Source organism: Triticum aestivum, chromosome 7B (assembly GCF_018294505.1).
Source record: "Triticum aestivum cultivar Chinese Spring chromosome 7B, IWGSC CS RefSeq v2.1, whole genome shotgun sequence".
Taxonomy (NCBI): Eukaryota; Viridiplantae; Streptophyta; class Magnoliopsida; order Poales; family Poaceae; genus Triticum; species Triticum aestivum.
In genome coordinates this window covers 302,556,120-302,571,818 of record NC_057813.1, presented here as the reverse complement: position 1 = coordinate 302,571,818, position 15,699 = coordinate 302,556,120, and positions in this window count along the sequence as shown.

Sequence of the window (15,699 nt, the reverse complement as noted above, 5' to 3'; positions counted from 1 at the left end):
TCGTTTGCTCGCAGGAAACAGACCCTCGTGGTCAGGTTGATCGTGCTCCGGCGTGGTCAATAACCTCTCGGAGTTGGTTTAGCGATTGCTAAGGCGCGACGTTCTCGCACGTTCGTAGTCGGATCGTCAAAGTCGACTTCCACCAAAGCGATATCCATCATCTCATCGAAAGACGGGACACCTTTGCCTCTATCATCATGGGCCCAAGTGGAGGTGATGCAACACCTTTGGACTTGTTGTTTGACTCGGATTCTGCTGCAGCGTCTGATTGCTTCGTCGATATCTCAACGCTACGGACGAATTTGAAGGTGAATCCAATTGGGCTGGAGAGATCACAAAATCTAGATTCTAACAAAAAAATCACCCAATTGGAGTCTGTATGAAAAAGTTGCTGGTGTTTTGAGTCAGGTATGTCTGTGCAGTCCGAATCTGAATCCAGAACGTGAGAGACTTGGACTCTATCTTCTCTTGGCCCAAAAGTGACGTAAGAGAACTTTTTGAACAGCAAGTAAACATCTCTTTCTCCCTTATCTTCATATGTGAATTGTACAAGTGTCCCATACACCTGCAATTAGACAAAACACAAAAGTATGTGAAGTATTTTTGTTCTGGATAACATAAATAGATTATTGAATAGTTTGCACTAGAAATCACCTGACAAATATGCATGTATGCAATATTTTTGGTCGTATCCAAGGTAGTCATGTCCTCATCATCCTCCCCTTTTTGAAAACAAAGCCGTCCTCGGCGTTGCTTAATCTGAAATGTGGCTAACAAAAGAGACAAGGTATACATGTTGCATATGTATATGTCATCCATTTTTACTTCCCTTGATTTTTGCACATATGACACATGTATACATGAGTAACTTTCATAGATCATAAAATATAAAGCACAAATATTATCATAAGTAGAAGGCATGAAAATATTGCAACTCAGTTTGCACATATAAGTGAAGCTCTTATTCCTATCAAAAGATTGACAATATTCATCATTAAACCATCCCAACATTGGTGAATAAACCTTACTTGCATCAAATTTACATGCTACAACATGTTTAAATAAGCAAACATGCAGGAAGTCATTGGACACAGAATCATCACCAAGATTAGAGGTCATATCAAAATGTTTAAACATTGGTTCTTTTGCATCAATAGTTAATTCAATGGCTGCACTCAAAATTGTTGGTATTTCAGTTGTTTGATCACATGATGCATTCATGATAGTAACATGAATCTCTAAAATAGGTGGCGTGCTCAAATCAACAGGTAACTCAACACATGATGTATTTAAGTTAATTAGGGATGCATCATTGTCATGTGAAGTTATATCATCAATACCTTTACTGTTACCTTGTCGCAAAGACGTAGCTGATGTCGGTATGGACAATGACAATGTACCATACACTTGAGATGATGTCGCACTCACAATCTGAGGTGTGGCTGCTCTAGTAGGTGCAACGGTGGAGGAATCAACCCATGGTAGTGAGCATGAATTGGAATAGTAGTTGTTGTAGTCACCCAATGCATCCTCCTGTAACTGTCTCTCAAAGGTACAAGCACGAACATACATACCAGTAATGCAACGAGGAATATACCTAAATCTTGCCTAAATATCATGGTTCAAACCACCAAAAAATCTATTCATTGTATCATCCTCAGATTCTTCTATGTCACAATGATGCATATAAGATTTGAACTCTTGGTAGTAAGCATGAACAGTGTTATTGCCTTGTTTAAATTGTTCAAATTTGCGAAGCAATTGACGATGATAGTAAGGAGGGAAAAATTGTTGTCTCATTACATGTTTCAAATCTTTCCAAGTTGTGGGTTGGTTATCAATGTTTTTCTTACAATGCACACTCCACCAAACAGAAGCAAAACCGGTAAATGCTCTAGTGGCAGCTCGTACTCGCTCAAGTTTAGAAAAGTCATGGCAACTAAAAACTTGTTCTACTTCAAGCTCCCAAGCTAGATAAATAGCAGGATTAAATCTACCCTCAAATGATGGTAAAGAGATAACCTGACCATGGACTTGTGTGTGTTGTCCCAACTGTCGTGATAGTGAAGATGTTTTCGTCGTCCAAGAACTTCTTTCTCTAGAACCTGTCATGATTAGTAGAAACAAGAAACAAAATTCGAGAATAATGTTCCTATGAACTACTAGGATGTGGTTGTAACGTGCTCACAGTAAAGCAAATATCAATATCTCACAAGTTCTTACCATGCGACAGGTGGTGACAGGCAACCAGCGGTGTCAAATAACTCCGAAGATTGTGTAAAGCGATTGCCAGGGAAACGTACGTATACACGGTGTAGAAATATGTGGAGCTAGGTTGGTTATATATGGTAGCGAAAGATTAGCAATAATCAATTCAAAGATGCAATGTTGAATAACTGCTCAATGACAGTAATGTGCTGGTCCTAGGCTAGAACGGACTAGAGACGCGAGCCTAGAACACTAATGAGGTCACGGCATAGCACAACTAGCATCAATGAAGGATAAGTAGCTCTGGAAAGCAAGATATAAGTGAAGATCACAACGGCAGTAAAGATAATGATGAATAACAACTACCAAGCAGGATATATAACAACTCTCTCTCCAACTTTCCTCTTGAAAAGTTTGCTACTAACTCAAGCTTTCCAATGCAAAAAGAATCACTCAATTCCGAATTGATATGAGGAGTCAAATAATTCTAAAACTGTCCTGAAAAACTGGAACAAATTGTATGCACAAACTTCGGAGGGCAAAAAGACCTATTTAGAAGTTGATTTTGAGAAGTCAAATATTGAACAAGCTTTTGCAACTATTCAGATGCGTCTAGTTGCTAGCTTTAGTTTGAGTACTTGTGGAGCTGATAGAGGCAAAGGTGTCCCGTCTTTCGATGAGATGATGGATTTCGCTTTGGTGGAAGTCGACTTTGACGATCCGACTACGAACGTGCATGGACGTCGCGCCTTAGCAATCGCTAAACCAACTCCAAGAGGTTATTGACCACGCCGGAGCACGATCAACCTGACCACGAGGGTCTATTTCCTGCGAGCAAATGAAGAACAAGCAAGAAACTGAGATTGCAATCTGGATATTGCGAATATAAGATGAAAGCTTTATTGATCAAGGTGGGGTTCTGTGACGCCTTTGTCTGGTCGTTGAACACAAATGAAGTACGTGAAGTTGCAGCTATGGCGAACTTTAATCTAAACAAAACCCAAAGTCTAAACGGTGCCCTAAGGGTTGTATATATGGAGGAAGAGAGGGGGAATTTCGTGGCCCTTGGTGGAGGGGTCCGAAATCAACCCTATCTCTTGTTTCCCCACACATACGGACTCTAAAAATAGCCTATACTAATGTATTTCGAAATTACATGGGCTTGGCCCAATAAAAAGGTGACGCAGCACCTATAATAGCCTCTGGACGAAATTTATGAAGTGGCATCTTGTATATTTCGTCCAAGGCTTCATGCACTCGTTATGGTGGCTTCAAAGACCTGAAATCATCACTCGTAACTCCGTTCTTGTTCTCCTTGCGCATGCCATCATCTCCATGCTTTTTCTTGCTCCAATGTTCATCCTTCTCCAAGCTAGGACCTTCATTTGTAAGCAAAACAAATGTATCCAATTTAGGCAGCATCATGTTCTCATGAACATTAGAATCATTACCAAGAAACGAAAATAGAGGGTAATTTAGCTGGCATGCGCGAGCTCTAGTAATTGGTCCAATATGTATAGCAGTAGGGGATGTGGGTGTAACAATGGTATTGATGTCCTCATCATCCTCCCCTTCTTGAAATGAAGTCGTCCTCGACGGAAGTTCATCTTCCTCACCCAAATAAGGCTTCAAATCTGCAATGTTAAAAGTGGGACTAACCCCAAAATCTGCAGGCAGCTCAAGTTTATATGCATTATCATTTATTTTCTCTAACACCTTAAAGGGACCATCAGCACGTGGCATTAGCTTTGATTTGCGCAAATCAGGAAATCTATCCTTACGCAAATGTAACCAAACAAGATCTCCAGGTGCAAACACAACATGTTTTCTACCCTTATCTCCAGCAAGTTTATATTTAGCATTCATACGCTCAATGTTTTCCTTAGTTAACTCATGCATTTTTAAAATCAATTCAGCACGTTGTTTAGCATCAAAATTAACCTTGTCCGAAGATGGAAGAGGAAACAAATCAATAGGTGCACGAGGTACGAAACCATACACAACTTCAAAAGGGCACATCTTAGTAGTAGAATGCAATGAACGATTATAAGCAAATTCAATATGAGGCAAGCATTCCTCCCACATTTTCTTATTATTCTTCAAAACAGCCCTAAGCATAGTAAACAACGTTCTATTGACTACTTCAGTTTGTCCATCAGTTTGGGGGTGACAAGTAGTACTAAAAAGCAGTTTAGTCCCCAACTTAGCCCATAAACATCTCCAAAAGTGGCTAAGAAATTTAGTATCACGATCTGAAGCAATAGTATTTGGCACACCATGCAAGCGAATAATTTCACGAAAGAACAAATCAGCAACATTAACAACATCATCGCTTTTATGACATGGTATAAAGTGTGCCATTTTCGAGAATCTATCCACGACAACAAATATGCTATCCCTCCCCTTCTTTGTTCGAGGTAAACCTAAAACAAAGTCCATAGATATATCCTCCCAAGGAACACTAGGTACAGGCAAAGGCATATATAAACCATGAGGATTGAGTCGTGACTTAGCTTTTTGACATGTAGTGCAGCGAGCAATAAAACGCTCAACATCCCGTCTCATCTTTGGCCAAAAGAAATGTGTAGCAAGTACGTCCTCCGTCTTCTTCACGCCAAAGTGTCCCATTAATCCTCCTACATGCGCCTCCTGCAACAACAAAAGACGAACAGAGCTAGCTGGAATGCATAGCTTGTTAGCACAAAACACAAATCAATCGTTAATGACAAACTTGTTCCACATTCTTCCTTCTTTACAATTCTGCATTACATTTTTAAAATCAGCATCATGCACATATTGATCTTTGATGGTCTCCAAACCAAATATTTTGAAGTCAAGTTGTGAAAGCATAGTATAGCGACAAGACAATGCATCAGCAATAACATTTTCTTTTCCCTTCTTGTGTTTAATGACATAAGGGAAAGTGTCAATGAATTCAACCCATTTAGCATGTCTACGATTCAGTTTAGCTTGACTTTTAATATGTTTCAAAGATTCATGATCAGAATGTATAACAAATTCTTTGCGCCATAAATAATGTCGCCATGTTTCTAAAGTCTGAACAAGAGCATATAATTCTTTATCATAAGTAGAATAATTCAGACAAGGCCCACTCAATTTTTCAAAACAGTATGCAACAGGTTTGCCATCTTGTAATAACACACCTCCTAATCCAATTCCACTAGCATCACATTCAAGCTCAAAAGTCTTATTAAAATCAGGAAGTTGGAGTAAAGGAGCATGTGTCAACTTATCTTTCAATACCGTGAAGGCTTCTTCCTGTGCGGGACCCCAAAGAAAAGGCACATCTTTCTTTGTAAGCTCATTGAGAGCTGCATCAATGGTGCTGAAATCTCTCACAAAACGCCTATAGAATCCGGCGAGGCCAAGAAAACTCCTCACTTGTGTGACCGTTTTGGGCTGCGGCCAACTCTCAATAGCTTCAATCTTGGCTTTATCAACTTCAATTCCCTGTGGAGTAACAACATAGCCAAGAAAAGATACTCGGTCGGTGCAAAAGGTGCACTTCCCAAGGTTACCAAACAAACGTGCATCACGTAGAGCAATAAAAACGACACGTAAATGTTCCAAATGTTCTTCCAAAGATCTGCTATAAATCAGTATAACATCAAAATAGACTACCACAAATCGTCCAATGAAAGCACGTAAAACTTCGTTCATTAGTCTCATGAACGTACTAGGCGCATTAGTTAACCCAAAAGGCATGACTAGCCACTCATATAATCCAAACTTAGTTTTAAATGCTGTTTTCCATTCATCCCCCAATTTCTTACGAATTTGATGGTATCCACTACGCAAATCAACTTTGGAGAATATTGTAGAGCCACTCAATTCATCAAGCATATCATCTAGCCTAGGAATAGGATGACGATAACGAATAGTAATATTATTAATGCCTCTACAATCAACACACATACGCGATGTACCATCCTTTTTCGGCACTAGAATAATAGGAATAGCACAAGGACTAAGGGATTCGCGTATATAACCTTTGTCGAGAAGCCCTTGTACTTGACGCATAATCTCCTTCGTCTCCTCTGGATTGGTACGATATGGCGCACGGTTTGGCAGTGAAGCACCGGGAATTAAGTCAATCTGATACTCAATCCCTCGAATAGGCGGTAATCCCGGTGGCACGTCTTGTGGAAAGACGTCAGCGAACTCCTACAAAATGTTAGTGACAGCAAGAGGCAAAGAGGAAGGCACGTCCTCGAATGAAAATAATGCCTCTTTGCACACTAAAGCATAGCAAGCAGATTTGCTGAAATCTAGCTCATCAATATCAGATTTGGTGGCAAATAAACATGCACTTTTGAATTTAATTTCAGAAGCAACACTAGATGGTTTATTAGTAGGCTTCATTTGTTGGTTAAATTCTTTTGCCACAATCTGATTTTCACTCTTATTCTTCTCCTGTTTTGCTTTATTAGCTCTATTAATATCATCTTTCAAAATGGAATCAGGAGTCATAGGAAGCAAAGTAATATTTTTATCCTTATGAACAAGAGTATACTGATTGTTTCTACCATGGTGTACAGAATTTTTATCAAATTGTCATGGTCTACCAAGTAATAAGGAACATACTTCCATAGGTACCACATCACAATCAACATAATCAGCATATGTAGAGATACTAAAATGCACACGAACAGTACGTGTTACCTTAACCTTGCCGCTGTTGTTGAACCATTGGATGTAGTAAGGATGTGGATGTGGTCTTGTGGTGAGAGAAAGCTTCTCCACCATCTCCATGCTAGCCAAGTTGTTGCAGCTCCCTCCGTCTATGATGACGCGCACAGAACATTCCTTCACAACTCCCTTTGTATGGAACAAATTATGCCTCTGATTTTGCTCAGCTTGTGTGACCTGCACACTCAAAACACGTTGAGCAACTAAACATTCATACCTGTCAGCGTCTTCAGGAGCCATGCATTGCGTCTCATGATCAGAATCACCTCCACCATGTTCTTCACGTGTAATAAGAGCCAAAGTCTCCTCATCATAGTCACTAGCGGACTCATACCCACCATCCTCGGTAGCAATCGTCACACGCTGAGATTTGCATTCTCTTGCATAATGACCTCCTCCCTTACAACGATGACAAATAATATCACTTGTGTGCCCTATTGATGCTATGGAAGAAGAAGAACATTGTGTAGGCCCCGCAGGTGCGCTCTTGGCAGATAATGGTGGTTGTGCCTGTTTTCTTGTATCACGGCTGGAGGTGGCACCTGATGGAGGTGCTGGTGCAGTTGAAGTAGAAGATGCACATGGTGTCCATGATGAAGGTCGGCCGGCAGAAAAGTTAGTTCGCGCCAATGCTTGTCGATCCTGCACTTCACGTTCAGCTTTGCAAGCAAGATGGAATAAACGAGTGATATTAGTATACTCCTTATAGTCTAGAATGGTCTGAATCTCTCTATTTAATCCACCCAGAAAACATGCAAGATAGCTTCATTCTCATCAACAATACCACATCTAATCATGCCTGTTTGTAATTCCTGATAATATTCTTCTACAGAATTTTTTCCTTGTCTTAAACGCTGCAATTTTTGAAGCAATTCACGTTGATAATATGGTGGAACCCAACGCGTACGCATAGCAGTTTTCAAAGCAGCCCAAGTAGTTGGAATAGGATATAATCTACAATGTTTAGACCACCATACACATGCAAAACTAGTGAAAGCACAAACAGCAGTAGCAACCCGTCTCTCCTCAGGATATTGTAAACATGTAAATCGTTGTTCAGTTTCTAACTCCCAAGTAAGATATATATCAGGAACATATCTACCCTCAAATGGTGGAATATTCAATTTCAGTTTAGGAATATGGACATCATCTCGTACCTGAGGTGGTGGTGCGGGCCTACCATTGCGAATATATACCTGAGGTCGACCTGCTGGTGGTGGTGCTGGTGATTGCACGTAGTTCTGATTTTGATCAACCTCATCCTCATAATCGCCCGCATATTCATCATCCTCCGCATCAACAGCAGGAGCCACAGAAGTATCAACAGCAGCACCAACAGTTTGGCCAGGCCGAAGAAGTACACGGCTCGCTCGGCGGAGGGCTGTTTCGTGACCTGGAGGTAATTGTTGTTGTTGTTGTTGTTGCAGAGGTGTGGCAGGTGCAGCCGGTGGTGGAAGACGCGCAAGCAGTTCATTAAATCTGTTATCGAGCTTTGTTTTGAATGTCTTCTCAAGGCCAGTGATCTTCTCCATGGCCTCTTCAAAATTGTTCTGCACATCTTCCACCTGTTCAGCCATCATTTGCTGAAACTTATCATGAAGCTCCTTGTTCGATAAGTTCTCCCAGTCAATCTCGTCGGCTTGTGATCCTGGCATGGTTAGCAGCAATAGAAATAACACAAGAATATGATCCTACAGACTACGAACAAGTGGTGGTGGTGGGTGTCACAAATCCGTCAAGCAAAACTCAAATTCTTACCAGTTCTTACCCAGCAACAGGCGGTGATCGGCAACCATTGTAGTCAAAACTCTCAAAGCTTGGATAGAGCGATTACGAGGGAGAGTCAAACGCACGACGTAGATGTATGTGGAGCAGGGAAGGCTTATAATATGGTAGCAAAAGGGGTCAGCGATAATCAATTCAGAGATGCAAAGTTGAATAAACGCTCAACGACGGTACTGTGTTGGTCCTAGGCTAGACCGTACTAGAGACGTGAGCCTAGAACACTAACAAAATCACGGCGCTGCACGTAAACAAGGGAAAAGCACACTCTGGAAAAAAAATTCGCTCTTTTTTTTGCGCTGCTCTTTTTTTTTGTGAAAAATCACTATAATGGCGAGTGTCTCAAAACTCTTCCCACGTCAAACTGACAGGATGGGCACGAAATTTTTTCGACCATTTTTTTTTCGACTGCTCGGACCCAAAAACTGGAAACGGGTCAAAAAAAAACTTTCTATAACGGCGACTGTCTCAATACGCTTAGAAACACCTAAAAATAGGATAGCCAGAATTTTTTTTGACAAGTGCATTTTCGGAAAATTTTGGGCCTAAACGGAGGGTGGTTTCCGGACTCTTTTTTTTCGAAACCTACTCCGGCAAGGAAACACGAATCGGAAACTAGATGGATCTCGAAAACAAACGGAATATGCAAGGAACTCGGATTGGTGATGGATATATGGTGGTGGTATATGGCAGCGGTGGTGGTAGCGGTGGTAGTATATGGATATGGATCGGTGGTGGTATATGGATACGGATTGGTGGTGGTATATGGATACGGATTCAGAGCGGTGGTGGTAGGTGACAGGGGCGATGATGATGGTGCGGTGGCGGCATGACAACTGATGACCAGAACTCGAAACTCTAAAAGACTAACGCTAAGACCAGCAACTAGACACGATGATGCAACCGCAAATTCAACAAAGCAAAACCCTAAAAAGATTATGCAAAGGCTCAGATTGGTTCGGATATGATAAACTAACCCTAATTTTTTTTCTGAATTTTTCGTGGACTGTAGGTATGAAGAACAGACTCGATCTAAACTACGAAAAACTGTAAAATCTCACCGAGCAACCTGGAAATCTGATACCACTTGATAGAGGCAAAGGTGTCCCGTCTTTCGATGAGATGATGGATTTCGCTTTGGTGGAAGTCGACTTTGACGATCCGACTACGAACGTGCATGGACGTCGCGCCTTAGCAATCGCTAAACCAACTCCGAGAGGTTATTGACCACGCCGGAGCACGATCAACCTGACCACGAGGGTCTGTTTCCTGCGAGCAAACGAAGAACAAGCAAGAAACTGAGATTGCAATCTGGATATTGTGAATATAAGATGAAAGCTTTATAGATCAAGGTGGGGTTCTGTGACGCCTTTGTCTGGTCGTTCAACACAAATGAAGTACGCGAAGTTGCAGCTATGGCGAACTTTAATCTAAACAAAACCCAAAGTCTAAACGGTGCCCTAAGGGCTGTATATATGGAGGAAGAGAGGGGGAATTTCGTGTCCCTTGGTGGAGGGGTCCGAAATCAACCCTATCTCTTGTTTCCCCACACATACGGACTCTAAAAATAGCGTGTACTAAAAATTACATGGGCCTGGCCCAATAAAAAGGTGACGCAGCACCTATAATAGCCTCTGGACGAAATTTACGAAGTGGCATCTTGTATATTTCGTCCAAGGCTTCATGCACTCGTTATGGTGGCTTCAAAGACCTGAAATCATCACTCGTAACTCCGTTCTTGTTCCCCTTGCGCATGCCATCATCTCCATGCTTTTCTTGCTCCAATGTTCATCCTTCTCCAACCTAGGCCCTTCATTTGTAAGCAAAACAAATGTATCCAATTTAGGCAGCATCATGTTCTCATGAACATTAGAATCATTACCAAGAAACGAAAATACCTGGTAATTTAGCTCGCGTGCACGAGCTCTAGTAATTGGTCCAATATGTATAGCAGTAGGTGTCGTGGATTTGTCACAGCAGATGTCCTCGCGAAAGGACTTAGTCGTGGAGCCATCGCTATGAGTTTACTTGAAGGGGTTAAAGCGGACACAAAGACACGAGGGTTTTATACTAGTTCGGCCCCTTCGATGAAGGTAAAGCCTACGTCTAGTTGTGATGGAATTGATATGATCTTGATGGCTAGGGAGCAAACAAGCTTCGCCTAGGCTCGAGTTGTGGTTGTCTGTCTTGAACCGCCACCGGGTCGTCCCCTTATATACACAGGTGACGCCCGTCGGTCCATAGAGTCCTAACCGGTTCATACTCGTATTCCGGTTGCTATCTCTCTATTCCTTACTTACAATACAAGTCATACATCAGGCCGGTTTACGGCTACATGCTCTAACCGACTACAGGCCTTGGGCCTTCATCTGTTTACGCCACTAATGAAGTTAACCCGGCCCAAGTAGGCCGGTTGACGCCTAGTGGTAATATCCCCAACATTAGGCCCCAGATTGATTTGAACTGGTTCATGTCAATCCTTCACACCATCTTGCGTCTTGGATATCTTCTGTTTAATTGGCAAATCTCCATGTCGTCATTATTTTTAGTTGCTGTAAACCGGCATGACGTCATCAGTTTTGGTTACTGTAAACCGGCATGACGTCATTATGAAGTTCATAACGCCCTCTTAATGACAGCTCCTGGATTCGCGCGTTTGACCTAGCTCGGTTGCCTTATAAATAAGACCCAAGGGTCATTTCCTTTCTCTTCCCCTTCGTCCCTTCTTCTTCTTCTTCCTCACGTCGCCGGCTTTGCAGCTCCGCCACCATCGTCGACCTCTGCCTCGTCTCGGGCCGCTGCATCAACCTGAACGTACCAGAGTGTTGCGGCGTCTTTCCGCATCTTCTCCGTTCCCGGCAAGTCCTCTCTCCTTCTTAACCTAGATCTGTTCTTAGGGTTCCATGTTCTTGCTATGTTCATTGCGCGTTCATGGCTGTTCTCTGACCTTGAATGCATCTGTGAACTCTTGCTGTGCTTAATAGCAATCCCTTTAGTATCCGCTTGCTATTTCTCATCCAAGCTCATAAATCTCCCGCACATATCCGCTCAATGGTTCACTTCTGTTTCCGCCTTAGCCTTCGAAATATTTCCTGTTTTTATGAGCTTGCTGTAGATCCGCGGCTGTAACATGATTTTGTGAAACTTGTTTCTGCATAACTAGTTATCCATAGTTTCAATTGCTTCCGATGCTTAGGCCAGGCGGTTTAACTTCACCATAGAGAAAAAATTGCTAAACCGGTATATATGTCATTAGTCCCGTGGTTGAACCGCCAGAATCCATCTGATGCTGCGTTGTAGAAGACCGGTTTATTGGTACTGCCTCCGGTTTACCGTAATTAGATCAACACCTTTTTATCCGGCATGTCCTTGAACCGGATCACTTATTTCTTGTAGATCTCGTCATGGCCAAACAAGTGTACGAGTGCAACTGGGTTCCCTCCCGTGTCACAGAATCACAGCTGAACGATCTAGTCCTGATCGGCGCTTTGGATAACAAAGATACGATTCACTGGAGGGTTCCTGGAGATGAATGTCCTCCTACGCCCCAGGAAGGAGAGGTCGTGGTCTTCGCAGATCACATGGCCCGGGGCTTCAAACCGCCCGGCTCCAAATTTTATCGGGATGTGTTAGCCAACTTTCAACTTCGTCCACAGGATATTGGCCCCAACTCCGTCACCAATCTATGTCACTTTCAAGTACTTTCTGAGGCATACCTTCAAGAGGAGCCTTCAGTCGAGTTATTTAGAGATCTCTTTCATCTGAACCGCCGTACTGAATTCAATGACGGCCCTAATACCGAACTGGGCGGTATGGCCATTCAGAAAAGGAAAGAAATCACCTATCCCCACGTCAAACTCCATACTCACCCCAAAGAATGGAACGCAACTTGGTTTTATTGCAAGGATACCTCTCCTGACAATGAAAATCCCTTGCCTGGCTTCCGTCCGGAACGGCTCAGCAACACTCACCCTTTTCCACAAAGGCTAAGCGCCAAGGAGAGAATTAAATACGCTCCTCAACTATCCAAGCTCCGGGCCTTCATGGCCAATGGTTTAACAGGAATAGACCTTGCACGCTGCTGGATATCATGGAGCATTTTGCCTCTAAGCCGGCGCCCAAATTTGATGTGCGAGTATACTGATAGTGTCGATGACCCACTCCGACACACTAAAATCCAGCTCCCTGATGACGAAGTCACAGAATCTGTGAAAAAGATGCTGAATGAACCGGAGCACCTCTGTGCTCAAACCGGTCTGCCTCCTTACTGCACCACCAACAAACCACCAGCGGTAATATTTTAATTGCTCTATTGTTGAACCGGTTACTATTTTATATGCTCAACATTTAATTACCGCTGATCCAGGGTGATAATCCATTTTGGAGCAAGAAACTTCCTCAAGACAAAACGGAGAAGGCAGGACGGCCAACCCGGCCCAAGACCAAGGTTATCAAGAAGCCAGCTCATAAGAGAAAAACCACCGCTTCATCTGACCCAGCCATTGACGATGATGTGGGTAATCCAGATCTTGAGGTAGAACTTGATTCACTTGGCTTGCTTTTTACACGCCTTATTGATGATAATACTTGTCAGGATGACGCTGAAGCCAGTAATGCGGGTTTCGTTGAGGTAACCATTCTCTCTTCCGATTCAGAAATCCTGCCTTTACCAAAATTTCGCCGGGCAAACCGGAAAATTAAATTTTCTCATCCTCTTGCTTATCTGGATTCCCAATTTCTTATGAAGACCCAGCAACACGAAGCTCGCCGCACAACCCGGCACAGTGGCCAGGTAGTTACCTCTGCCGGTTTACCAAACAGTCCGGTTCGAAAACGCCGCTTCGAGGTCTCCGACCTTTTTATTGATTTAAATCATAAAGCGGGTTTCTTCTGTCAACCTCTTAATCCATCCGACTCCGATTATCAGGTCACTTCTCATTCATCATCTGGTGAATCGTCGGCCACCCAGCTACCACCTTTGAAAACAGTTGCTGGGTAAGTTAAACCGAACATATGCTTCCAGTATACTGCGCAATGGCTTACACTTTTCCTTGATTTTTATTTTTCTTTCAGGGCTAAACCGAAACCAAGCAAGAAGGCCCGCCTGGATAGAGCGGCTGAAGAAAATGTGGCCCCAAAACATGACCAAGCACCAGATCATGAAGTTTTTACTTGTGAAGATATCCCCAATGATCCTCCTCTGCAAGACGACGTTATCCCTGAAGAAGGTCTTATTCATACTCCAGCCTCTGCTGCTCCGCCTGCCAGCTCTGTTCAGATTGAGAAATCCCAAACTCCTGCTGACGAACCGGCCGCGCCAACCCAAACCGGCGAGTCAAAAGATGACGATGTTGTGATTACCGGCGTAGGCCGCTCTGAACCCGGGAATCCTACCACCCTTACCAGGCATACCATCAAAGAGGATTCTTCCCCTTTGAACAAAGGAAAATGGGATGTTGAATTAGAAACATACGCCGCTCTGAATGCTCAAGATCTTCACTCTGGATATCTAAATCGGCTTTACACTAGCCGTGACTGTGAAGCTGGCCTGGTCAAAATGATGAGGGATAAATTTGAGGTAAATTCCTTTTTTTTTCTGCCATTGCATTCATCCTTGTAGCCCCCAAGGGCCGGTTTGTGACCTTGGTCAAACCGGGACTTGATCCTGAACATTTTTTTTGAAATCCGTCGGCATAACCCTCGAGGGCCGGTCTAACTTAGCATAAGTAAACTGGGGCTCAAAAATAAAAAATTGTCCTTAGAACATAATTTGATCAAATAACCATTAGCCCCCAAGTGCCAGGTTGAATACTTGTATTGAACTTGGGACTTTGTAAGCTAGCAATATACAAAAAATTGAAGGTGCATTAGCCCCCAAGTATCAGGCATATAACTTTGTTATGTGGTTGATACTTCCATTTCTTGGATCGTCTGTGCAAAGCTTAAAATGCCATCTGTATGCACGTTGAGGTGAAAATCAAAGAGGACCAGATTGCCGATTTGCAGGAGGCCCTGAAGACCCAGCAGGCTGAAACAGATAAGGCGAAGCAAGAATTAACCAGCGCTTTGAGCACTGCTGAACGGCTGAAAGAAGGCTTCAAGAAAGAGCGGGCTGACTGGGCCACTGAGAAGGCCGGTTTAATCAAAAGAGCAGAAAACGCTGAAGCGGCCCTTAAACCGGTGGTAGATGAACTGACGGCCATACAGCGGCAAATACACTCCATGACTGCTGCAATCTTTGGTAAGCTCCTTGTAACTTCTGTGATAAATTTGAATCTGCTGTATCGTAAATCCGGTTTGAAACCAGTCCAATTTTGTTTGTAGGCACACGTATTGGGCACTTAGGAAATGATGTGCGGAAGAAGTTGAAAGCTGCCTACACCTTGGTGAAACAATTGTATACCGGAGCCCAACGGATCATCTCCACAGCTTCTCACAACAACCCGGCGCCTTCTTTAATCCAGGACACTCTTAGCAAGCTGTCAATGCTTCCAACCCGGATTGAGGAGCTGAAAAAATCCGCTGCCCGAACCGGAGCCATCAATGCCTTAATCCGGGCAAAGGCATGGGTGCCCGACTTTGATCCTGTGGAAGCAGCTCAAGGCTATCCCAGTCTGAAAGAAGATGGTTCTGAATTCAAAGAAGAGGATTTAAGGGCCATAAACCATGCAGTGCGCCCGCTGGCTTGCCAGCTAGCTGAAGAGGCAGATTTGACGCATTATCAAGCGGAATATAATAATCAAAACAAGCGAGTGCCGGCCCCAACTGTTGAAGCGGAGAATCCGATTCCTCCAATCCGTAAGCACACTTACGCCCCTGATATTGAACCATCTTCCCTGATCCATGAAGAAGCTGTTTTCCAAGCTTTAATGGGAATCGACTGGACCACTGTTGATTTCCAGCCAATGGGTAGAGACGAGGAAGCTGAAGCGGCGGAGGATGAGGAGCAGGCTTGAACCGGAAGCCGGTTTGAAGAGCTGTTTGCAACATCCTTCCACA